This window comes from Sapajus apella, unplaced genomic scaffold (genome assembly GCF_009761245.1).
Source record: "Sapajus apella isolate SASKATOON/1434 unplaced genomic scaffold, GSC_monkey_1.0 scaffold21, whole genome shotgun sequence".
NCBI lineage: Eukaryota > Metazoa > Chordata > Mammalia > Primates > Cebidae > Sapajus > Sapajus apella.
In genome coordinates this window covers 11402226-11414534 of record NW_022436961.1, presented here as the reverse complement: position 1 = coordinate 11414534, position 12309 = coordinate 11402226, and the positions used below count along the sequence as shown (strand labels likewise).

At 35.9% G+C, this 12309-nt stretch overlaps 1 protein-coding gene and 1 long non-coding RNA gene across 9 annotated transcripts in view; both read left to right on the top strand.

Annotated features, from left to right (window-relative positions):
• The window catches only part of NRG1 (neuregulin 1), a 1128933-nt gene that overhangs the window by 366757 nt on the left and 749867 nt on the right, over nt 1-12309 (top strand). The window lies entirely within an intron of this gene.
• The window catches only part of LOC116558158, a 34425-nt gene continuing 27319 nt past the window's right edge, over nt 5204-12309 (top strand). Inside the window, exons 1-2 of one of the 2 annotated variants that reach the window (XR_004271883.1) lie at nt 5204-5307; nt 7547-7620. This is a non-coding gene — a long non-coding RNA (uncharacterized LOC116558158). Of the gene's footprint in view, nt 5308-5744; nt 7621-12309 lie in introns of those variants that run through there. The other variant, XR_004271884.1, reaches the window with a different exon arrangement.

Sequence of the window (12309 nt, the reverse complement as noted above, 5' to 3'; positions counted from 1 at the left end):
AAGTGATGTATCTCTGGAGGGCGATCACCTGCTGCTTGCAGGCTGAGCTAAAAGCAGGTTCTCTCACTGATGGGTATGACTGTATTTCCTGGGCACCTCCAATACACAAGTCTCTTGCCACAGTAGCTTGGGATTTATTCTTAATTACTTCATACCCCAAATTAGGTGGGCCAAGTATCTTTCTGCTATCACAGAATGGAGAGCACATCATAATTAGTGTAAAACAAATGTTATTTTAGGGTCCAACATGAAGTATCCATAAGAAAACAAAGTAAACAATTTATGTATTTTATAATGTACACAGGATAAGCCATTAGGTTGTTTTGCAAACCCATGTAGGTGATCCTAGTAGATTTGATTTACAATATATATCCTTCCTCTCATTTCATTCTCTCCATCCTCTATCCATTAATTTTTCATATATCTATAAATAGGCTAATAAAGAAAAATACAGTATACAGTTCCTGCTTTCTTTGAAATCAACTATTAACTTCAAGTTTGGTACATTACTTTTTTTTAAATCCCTGTATTGCCTAATAGAAGAGAATGATATTTTTTATCATGCCATTAATGTGATTCCTTTCTTTATTGCTTAAAGTGTCAATCAGTCAAATTGAAATGGGTTATTACTCTGTTATCTTCTTCATTTTAATGATTTGGTTCTCACAGCATTACCCTTCATTACCTGTTCTCCAGAGGATTTGTTTTATTTGAAAATAATTTACCGCTTAACATTGATGTGTTTTTCTGATGGTGTAAGGTGGACGTGGTATTACCTTTAGAGAGTTGCAGTCATCAGAGTAAGAGGAAATATATGTAGTGTTTTATCTTTCAGAACTTAATGTGCCAAACCGGATGTCCTGTAATGTTTCAAAGGGATGACAGAAATCCTTTGCAATTAGAAGCTGAATATTCAGCCTTGTCACAAGAAGTCTTCCTTATTCAATTAGATTTTTTAGGTGTTTGCTTTAAAAAGTAATATCAGATCAGTAATGGGGAAGCAATCTTTGAAATCATTGGTGGGCCAAACCATGATAATAAAATACAAAAGTGCAATGAATGGTGGGAAATTTCTGACAGATTAGACATAAAAATTGTTTTTTTATGGCAAATCTCTATGGCTTCTTACCATGATGACATCATGGTAGTTTGGAAAAAAAAAAATGTGTACATCTCCTGCAGAGCCTATGAACTTGTTTTCTTTTGTATATTATGGAATTTATAGTTATTTTATTACATTTTCTTACAGTGATAGCCAATTTAGCAAGCCCAAGGTTTTAGAGCATCTTTCAAGATGTAGGTTCCATTTGCACATTCACGTTCAAGTCTCAAAGCAACAGCAGCAGCCTTTATGTATCCCATGATTAACACTTCAACCTCCAACCCATTTTGTAAGGTTAGGCATTCATCAAAATGTCAGAATGATTAAATTACAAATTTAAAAGCTCTTTTATCGGACATTGGTCTTTAATCCGCTCTTTTCTGTAGTCATCACTTTTGCAACTATTACTGTTTTTGGTAAAAAATAAATTGTACCTTGCAATCAAAATGGCTTGTATCCAAATTGCTCTCTGATGCTACAAAATGTTGGTTGTAGACAGTTCTCCTGAGCACTGCTCTTCCTCTCCTCCAGAATTTACAGTTGAAATGGAAGCAATAGAATGTCAGGAGAACAGGGTGGGGCTGAGGGATTCCTGGCCTTTTCACTGCTAGGCTTGGGAGCTTAGAAAATTTACCTGGAGGCCTCTGAGTAACTGAATCTGTAAAAGACAGTAAATGAGATTTCTCCACTGTTTTATTCATAGCTTGTGCTGACTTTTAAGTGAGCTTTTCTTTTGGAATGAAACTCTGACTGTAAGTGGCAGCTAGAATCGCCACCTGTCACAGGTAAGGTTTCCAGTAAACAAAATATTTACATATATCAAGTGTTAGAGGGACTGGGGAAAAATTTGATGGGCAAATAGAAATTCATAGAAGGCTACAAACTCTTTCTCAACCAGTCTCACTTGTAGGTCTTAAGCCTAAGACGCCATATTACAGGTGGATCAGCTTCAGAGGGAAAGCAAGAGCTTTCTATTGGAAACAAACAAACCGTTCTTTGTCAGTTCCTTTGCATATGTGTTTCTATAAATTTTGGAGCCTAAACGGTTGGTTCCTAATTTTTTGTTTCATTGAAGCTGCTGAATGCTAATAGGTTATTGATGGTGGTTTTATTTCTCAGGCATGAAAAATGCTTGGGCAACAGGGTATGCATGACAGTTAATCTTTGCAGAGAGAAGATGAGCATCAGTGGCTGAATTAGGTGCGGAGGTTTGCAGGTGATACTTAGGAACACAGTGACATCAAGGGAAAGGGTAGCCCATGGAAGCACTGGCCATAAATAGTTTCAGGCATGCTAAGAATATCAGGACTGGAGAGGAGAGACTATGTGGAATTGCTTCACAAGAATGGCAGCTCCTTAAGAATTATAATGAGATCAGAAGGTACAATGCTTGTCAGTACTTACAGTTTTTTTCTAGCTGGAAATAAGCAAAAGTGGAAAATTACCAGGGTTTACTTTTTTTTTGTCTCCATCATTTATAACTAATTGAACATGGGGAAAAAATGTGTCTTCCTTTTAAGGCTCAGCTTCCTCAACTGCAACATAGGATGAAAAAGTACCATACTTCAGAGTTGTTGCTAGGATTTAAATAAAGATAATATATGTCAAGTGCCTAGCTCAAGGTTTGGCACCTTAGCACATGCTCCAGAAGTGATATCAATTATTATTACATGATGGAGATAATATTTGGTGGTCTGCATGTTTTTGTCAGTGGGGGGCAGGGGGAGATAACTGTTTTTTTTTTTTTTTCCTCATGTTTGTGAATGTATAACTTTCTTCCAGCTCAGCTGAAGAATCCATCACAGAGAAAGGTGCTTCGGGATTGTTACCAGATAAATTGAAATTAAAAGTAGTTTTTTATAATTCTGTGAAGAAAGTCAATGGTAGCTTGATGGGGTTAGCATTCAATCTATACATTACTTTGGGCAGTATGGCTGTTTTCCTGATATTGATTCTTCTTATCCATGAATATGGAATGTTTTTCCATCTGTTTGTGTCCTCTCTTATTTCCTTCAGCAGTGGTTTGTAGTTCTCCTTGAAGAGGTCCTTCACATCCCTTGTAAATTGTATTCCTAGGCATTTTATTCTCTTTGTAGCAATTGTGAATCAGAGTTCACTCATGATTTGGCTCTCTGCTTGTCTATTATTGGTATATAGGAATGCTTGTGATTTTCGCGCATGGATTTTGTATCCTGAGACTGTGGAAGTTGCTTATCAGCTTAAGGAGGTTTGGGGATGAGAAGAACAAATCATCCTGCAAAGAGGAAGCAGTTACATTGCCTTTGGATTCTTTTGTCCTTATTCTTGATCTAGTAAGCCAAGTGCTAGAGAGGCTAGAAGAACCAAGGAACACGTAGGTAGGGTGAGATAACAGAAGAATACCCAAGCTGAATTGAAAAGAGGAGGTGCAAAGAAGCTTGCGTGATGGACTAGGAACAAATATAGACTTCGAAGGCACAAGGACTTGATATCTTTCCAATTTGTCCTCTTACTCTTTGTGTAACCTCTATTATGAGTTGAATTTTGACCCCCCCTCCCTGCCTCAACCAACCAGAAAAGATGTTGAAGTCTTAAACTCCAGCCCTGTGAATGTGACCTTACTTGGAAATAAGGTCTTTGCAGATGATCAACTTAAGATGAGGTGATTAGGATATATCCTAATCCTACATGAATATATCCATATATAAAAGGGAAATTTGGACACAGAGACAGACACATCCACAAGAAGGCGAATGCAGAGATCAAGGTGATCCAGCTACAAGCCAAGGAACACCAAAGATTGCCAGCAAACCACCAGAAGCCAGGAGAGAGGCCCGAACAGATTCTCCCGCACAGCATGCAAAAGGGACCAACCATGCCAACACCTTGATTTTAGCCTTCTGACCCCAGAACTTCTAGATGATAAACTTCTGTTGTTTAGGCCACCTAGTCTGCAGTGCTTGTAATGGCAACTCCAGCAAACAATACAGCCTCTTAACTGTCTTTCATCAGCAAATTAATTATTTCTCCCCAACTCATATCATAAAAGATTTTAGACAGCTTACTCAAGCCCCCAAACAATAAAACTGTGATGAAATGGGCTAAATAGAGCAGCGACCATGGAGTATCTGAATGTAAACAGAAGCATCATAATAGGAAAAATTGAGAAAGTCCATTAGATGCAGTTGAGCTTCCAGCTTGTCTCTGGGCTTCCTGGAAAGCAAAGTGAAAGGAGATACCTGTTTGGTATCTCCAAATAGAAAAGCTTTACTATTACATTGTATATAGCATCATAGTTTGTTAGGGGAAACAAAAAGTTTTTCTTAGCCCTAAATTCTACAGGCAGTGCTGAATTCCTCTGTAAACAATGCACTCAATGACATTTCCTTGGCAAATTCGGTGTACTATCCATACACAGATGTATAACATGGTAGCGCAACCCCCAACTTGAAGGCGACATTTGTGCACACGTAAATTTCTATTTCTTAGAGTTGTCAAATCAAATCTTATAAACATAAGAAAGCTAAATAAACATCACAAAAAAATTACAAACAGGCATGACTCATTTCCATAAGTGATGTCCTGACTCTATCTGATCTAATTTTCATATAAGTCCTTTGCCAATTTACATCTCTCTTCAAAAGCCTAACGGAATCTGGCTGGATACCCCTGGTCTACCTCACCGTAGAAGTTTTCTCTTGTTTATTTTTTTATTCTGATATATTTTGAATATATCAGTCAATTTTAATCTGGACTTGCATTATGTTTTCAAATACAATATAAGAATTTAATTAAAAACAATGCTTCACTGATAGCAGCTCTACAATTCTGTATTTGACATTGTAGTCAAAGTGAAGGCATGGATTGAGATCAATCTGAAATGAAACACTTACCCTTCTATTTTCTTGGAAAACAAATGCAAAATATCAAACATTCAGATAGGCAGGCATAACATCCAGATGTCAAGCAATGGAGATCTTGCTTTGAGGTGCAGCCTGTTTGAGGTATAAGCACACCTCTCAAAGTCTATTTAGAAAATGGAGATGTGTATGTATATATATATATATATATATATATATATATATATATATATATATATATCTGCAACTTCTTTATTTTTATTTTTTTGTAGAGATGGGGTCTTGCTATATTACCCCGGCTGTTCTAGAACTTCTCACCTCAAGCAATCCTCCTGCCTCAGCTTTGCCAAAGTGCTGGGCTTACAGGTGTGTGCCACTGTGACCGGCCTCTGCAACTGCTTGATTCTGCCTGCAGGAGCCACATGGAGTAATTTAGTCCTTTAAGTGTGTGTGTGTGTGTGTGTGTGTGTGTGTGTGTGTGTGTGTGTGTGCGTGTTTCATATATATTTATATATGGCCAAGTGCGGTAGCTCACGCCTATAATCTCAACACTTTGGGAGGCCAAGGCAGGCAGATCACCTGATGTCAGGAGTTTGAGACCAGCCTGCTCAACATAGCGAAACCCCATCTCTATTAAAAATACAATAAATTAGCTGGGCCTGGAGTTGGCCTATAATCCCAGCTGCTTGGGAGGCCGAGGCAGGAGAATCGCTTGAACCCAGGAGATAGAGGTTGCAGTGAGCCAAGATTGTGCCACTGCACTCCAGCCTGAGTGACAAGAGTGAAACTCCATCTCAAGAAAGAAAGAAATATATGTAAGTCACTAAACCTTTTAAAGGAAGATAATTAGAAAATAATTATCAAGCTGTTTTGACCAAAATTCAGATTCTACTTCAACAAATTCCAAGGTATTGCCCAGATTATTTTTTACATTTAAAGCATGGCAAAACTTATACTACATAATTAATTGTGTTCTTTCATTTGTTGATAATGTCTTAGAAGGGTAATAGAAAAAAACATTTTGAGAATTTCTCTTTCTCTGTATCATCAAATATGCAGTTTGTCATTGTTTATTCTCAGTCATTTCCATTCCCAATTTAAGTGTTGGATATGATAACCAGCTGAATTGAAGGCCTGATTCTATGAATAGCAATTTTAAGAAAGGATTTGGGAGATAGGGGTGGGTAACTGAACTTGGTAATAACAATAAAATGATCCCAAGCAAAAGCTATTGCATGAGCATAGCCTGTACAATTAATAGTGACACTTCAGCAGCAGCAGAGCCACTGCAAAAGTCATACCATCATTTCCCATTTTACATTTCTCTCCAAGATTTCCCAGAGAAATGCCATCAAAAGCACAAATACTATTGGTAGGATTCCAAACTCTAAGAAACATCTTAATTCAGAAGATGTTAAAACATCAAAATAGAGAGGAAAATGTTGGCATGATTACTATTTATGACTAGCTTCTGCTCTCTGCACTGAAGATCTTAGCTATTTCCTTCATTTTACAGTTGAGATTTAGAAAAAGTACATAGGAAGTACATAGTAAAGCTTTATCTCTGCATATTTTTGCAATTTGGAAGGACAAATAGAAACAACACTAGGACTTGATACGTTTAGTCATACTCTGTATTGTAGACTCGGAAAGGAAAAAACACGAGCTGTTTTCCCTTCACTCTCACGTCACAACAATCAACACAGGAGACTTCTGTGACCAAATGTGTGGCAGTTTCTCCACTCCAACTAGCAATAAATAATCAGTCAATTCTGCAGTGGGCACCAGCTGGGTGTCCTCCAGTTTAATTCCAACACAACCTGGCTGGAGATATCATCAGATCCCACAGCTTAAAGGCTCAGTCCCACAAGACCACCCTTCATTTCACATGGTAGTCAAAAGCCCTTCGTTGCTTTACCAGTGCTTTTCACCAATGGGCTATAAATTGGGGTTCCCTGACCCTTTCTTGTGTTCAATGCATTTGCTAGAGTAGCTCAGAGAACTCAGGAAAAGAGGTTAATCGGTTTGTTGTGAAGGATATTACAAAGAGTACAGATGAAAAGATGCATAAGGAAAGGTATGAGGCAAAGGATGTGGCACGCCCATGCCCTCCCTGGGAACACCACCCTCCAGGAATCTCCACACATTCGGCTATCCAGAAGTTGTCAGAACCTAGTTTTTTTGTGCTTACAGAGGCTTCATTACAAAGGCATGACTGATTAAACCATTGGTCATTGGTGAACTACTTAACTTTCAGCCTCTCTCCCATCCGTGGAGGTTGGGAGGTCAGACAGAAAATCCCAACCTTCTAATTCTGCACTCATCATCTTTTGGTGACCAGTCACCATCCTGAAGTGACCTAGGGGCTGTCAGCCTTCAGTCAAATCATTAGAATATGAAAAGATATTATTTTGGAGACTCTAAGCATTTTAGAATTGTATGCCAGGAAATGGTGTCAAAGACCAAATATATATTTTATAATATCACAGACACATGCATAGATTGTTCAGTTTCTTCTAAGTGAAGTTGAAAAGTGTTTCAACCTAAATTGCCCTATTCTTTCCTTCTATGGTTCCTTCCTATAATTCTGTCTAATGTAATTTAGAAGAACATTGAGGGGAAACAACTTTTACTTGATCGGAGGATTAACTATTCACTTCCCAAGGGTTCAACTGAAAGGTAGATTATTTTATCTTTTCATTTTAGAATTTCTTTTCTTAACTGATTTGTTGTTTATATTGAGTAAAGTGCACCAATATTAAGTAGTACATATTGAAAATGTTTGACATATTTAAAGGTAACAGCTACAGTATCTTCTGCTACCCTATATTAGTTTTGTCTGTTTATGAGCCAAAAACAGATTGTTGCAGAAAATATGTAGTCTTTGAATCTTAGTTCTTTCTCTGAGTAGAATGCTTTTTATTTTCATCTGGTTTCTTTTATGTGTCAGTATTTTACTTTATTGTTATTCTGTATTCTGTTAAATGTTGTTTTTAGACGCATTTGAGCTTCCAGCTTGCCTCTGAGCTTCCTGGAAACAAAAGTGAAAGAAGGTACCTTCTTGGTCAGAAAAGCATGTTGTTTTTTCACTGTCATGTTGATGGAGTTATGGTATGATTCTAGCCAGGGGCTGTTATAAATTAAGTTGATACAAGCATTCTTGTATATGTCTTTTGGTGGACATACATATTGATAGATGTGGAATTGCTATAGGTAGATGTATATTTAGCTTTACTTGATACTGCCAGACTTTTGCAAAATAGTTGAACTGGTTTATATTCTCAATTACAGTGTATGAGAGTTCCAGGTGCTCCACATTTAATATGTCAGTATTTTTAATTTTAGCCATTCTGGTAGAGTAAGTTGGTATTATATTGTGGTTTTTAATTTGCATATTCTTGATGACTAATGACATTTGGCACATTTTCAAAGCTCTCAGCTGTTTGAGTATCTTTTTAGTGAAGATGTTATTCCAATATTTGCCCTTTTTTATAAATTGGTTTGTTCATCTTTTTTGTGTGTTGATTTGGAAGAGTTCTTTTTACATTCTACTTACAGGTACTTTGTAATGTATGTGTGTTGCAAATATGTTTTTCCACTCTACGGCTTGCCTACTCATTTTCTTAATGATGCCTTTTGATGAACAAAAGTTCTTTATTTGGATAGAGCCCAATTTATAATTTCCATTTTTGTGTTTGTTTTTTTGTGTTTGCTGAAACTTTGCTTATCCCCAAACCACAAAGCTATTATTCTATTCTTCTAGATGCTCGGTGTTTTAGCTCTGTGTTTAGACTATGATATGTAACAGGGATCAAGGTTTTTATGTCCACATAGTTGCTATAGTACCAGATAAACAGTGCTATAGTACTATTTACTGAAAAGACTATCCTTTTCTCTCATTGATTTACATTAGTGGCTATACCATAAACCATTTACCTGTGGGTCTACGGGTCTATTTCTGCCGTCTGTTATGCTCATTTGGTCTACTTTGTTATCTTTCCTCATTATGAAACTCCTCCAGCTTTTTGCACATATTTAAGATTGTCTTTGTTGTTGTAGGTTATTTCCATTTTTGCATAAATTTGGAATCAGCTTGACAATCTCTTCCCCATGCCTACCCTCCCCCCCCACCAAAAAAAATCTGCTGGGTTTTTTGAATGCTTTTGCATTAAACCCAGGGATGAGTTTGTTGGAAATTGACATCTTAACAATATATCAAGTTCTTTATATCTGCATTTAGTTAGCTCATTTATTTCACTAACATTTTCTATTTTGGAAAGATATCTTATGCATGTTTCATTAGATTTATTCCTAAGTATTTGTTTTTGATGCTATGCTAAATGGTATTTTTATTTCACTCTAATTTTTATTACTATTGTATGAAATTCATAGATATGAAATACAATTAATTTTGGAATGTTGGCCTAGCCAGCAACCTTATTAATTTCTCTTAGTCATCATAGTTTCTTTTGTATTGTCTATGACCATGTCATGTGTGAATAATGATAGTTTTATTCTTTCTTGCCTATTTTTATACATTTTATTTCCTTTTCTTGCTTTATTGCAATGCTTCATTCCAGTATAATGTGGAATTGGTGCTAGTGTACATCCTTGTCTTGTTCCCAACATCAGAAATGCAGTCAGTCTGTGGTATCATCTTATTAATTCTCTAGCCAAACCATAGTTTATATTTTGTAAAAACAACAACATACATTTGGCTATTTCAAACTTAATTGAATTTCTTTGACCTCTACATAATTCTTCCTTGTTGAAAAGGATAATTTATAACAAATATTTTATTGCTTAGAAAGCAAACACTTATATTGCAAAATTTCTTTGTATTTCACTTTCAACTCTAGAAAATATTTGTTAGGTAGGAAAGTGTAACTTATGAACTATTATAATGCTTTAGTATCTACTAATTTATTTGGGATTTACCATGTATTTAAAATGTAAGCAATTTTTATATGAATTTCTTCTACTCTACACTATGAGCATAAATTCAAAAACAGCATGGATTTGTATTAAATTTCTTTGAATCTCTTAAGGCAACTAGAATAATGCCTTGTCTCAATAAATATATGTTTATTGCTTTAGAGAAAACAAGTCCATTACTATTTTCTTTTTTTTTTGGGAGGGGGGGGACGGAGTTTCGCTCTTGTTACCCAAGCTGGAGTGCAATGGCGCGATCTTGGCTCACCGCAACCTCCGCCTCCTGGGTTCAGGCAATTCTCCTGCCTCAGCCTCCTGAGTAGCTGGGATTACTCCATTACTATTTTCAAACTTGAAATTGTGTAATGTGTTTAAGCTGCCACTTAAGCAGCACTACATTTTGCCATAATTTTGCTATAGTAAACATTCCAAGTATATTCAATGTTGATTTTTGTTTTTCTAGAAAAAGTAACTTTGTGTGTTCGGTGTTGGTACAAAAGAATACCTGAAACTGAGTAATTTGTAAAGAGAAGAAGTTTAGTTCACAGTTCTGCAGGCTGAGAATTTCAAGGGCATACACCTGACTTCTGGCAGGGACTTTTATTCTGCATCATAACATGACAGAGAAGGTCAAAGAAGATGCAGACATGTGCAGAGACAGGAAGTTTTGAGGGGCATCTTAGCACTGTAACAACCCACTCTGTTGGAAACTAAGTCATTTCTTCAATAACTAATTTAGTCTTGTAAAGCAAGAATTTACTACCAGGAGAACAACACCAAGCCATTCATGAAGGATCCACCCTCATAAACCAAACACCTCCCAGTAGGCTCTACCTCCAAATGCTACCACACTGGGGATCAAATTTCAACCTGAGTTTTGTTGAGAACACACCAGTCATATCCAAAGCATTGCAAAAAATTGAAAAAGCTCTATTGACCAAACACACACTAATGTATAAACAGACATGTGAACATATATAACTTTGAGACATAGCAAGACACTTGAAACTTTCAGAATCATAAAAAAAGTATCTATCAATCTTAATATTTTATTAACCCAAATTATTTTGATCTGGCCACATGGATTTACAAAATTTACCCTAAATTTAAAATTCTAAAAGAAAAAAATCAACCTTGAATATACTTGGAATGTTTACCACAGCAAAATTATGGGAAAATGTAGTGCTGCTTAAATGGCAGCTTAAACATATAATGCAATTTCAAGTTTGAAAATGGTAATGGACTTGTTTTCTCTAAAGCAATAAACATGTATTTATTGAGACAAGGCAATTTAAAATAGAATGCAAATGAATATTCATTGGTATTATTTTCATTAATTGTACAACATAGAGAAAATAAGGTTAACATTTTTTTTCTTTCCTCTTTCCCTCTTCTCCTTTGATTTTTTTCTTACCTGTAAATTAACCTAGTTGCCAGATATCCCTAGTTAGCAATGGAAATTTGGAGGATGTCAGAGGCAGGAGTGGTTGGTGGCTTTCTATTATTCTAGAGTTGTGCCTGAGCATTTTTATAATAAGTGAAACTTTCCATGTATTTTGTTGTTGTTATATCAGGTCTTAAACTATACCTTTATAAACTCTTAGTCATATATACTAAAGGGTATTTATTCTCACGACTGTTATTTATGGGCTTTACGTCTTCTATGCAAAGGATAAAATTGTCCCTATGAATTTCAGAGGTGGACATTTGGTAAAGAGAGAATTTTTTTGCTTGAGTTATTGCTTAAGTCAGAGTGTGCCCTAAATCTTCTAACTCTTAATTTAATTCACTTGAAAGCATTTATTAATCAATGTGCCTAATACATAGATGGTACTGCTTCCAGCGCGTCTGTCAGTCATGTTACCAGAGCCTTTATTTCTTCCTCTGTGCCAAGCTTAAAAAATCAGATAATTTATTTTACATGAGCCACATGTGCAAATAGACCTGTAATGCTCAAATCTTGATACTTAAAGGTAAATCTAGTATCAGAGAGCTCTCTTACGTGGTCTAAGATTATATTCAAATTACAAGACAAGAAATTTATTTTAAAATCTAATGCAATCTACTAACAGCAAGTGAGAGGGAACTATTCAGAGTAAATAGGACATTGTTTACCTGAAATTTTACTGACACATTAATTGACAAATCCATTTTATATGACATATACAATCAACTGGACTTGTTTAATGTTAGTACTTAGATAAAAAGTAATTGTAGCTCAAGACCTCATAATTGTATATATATTTTTTCACTGTACCTTGTACAATCATTTCATGTATGAAATACATGAGTCCACAGTATCTAAATATTTGAACATTCTGTTTTAATTCAATTAATCTCTGAACCGCAGAGTCTATGCTGAATGCTATTATCTCTATAACTCAACGATAAGGAGATTTAACAGACTCACAGTTAAATGTGCATGGGAGTGTAGCA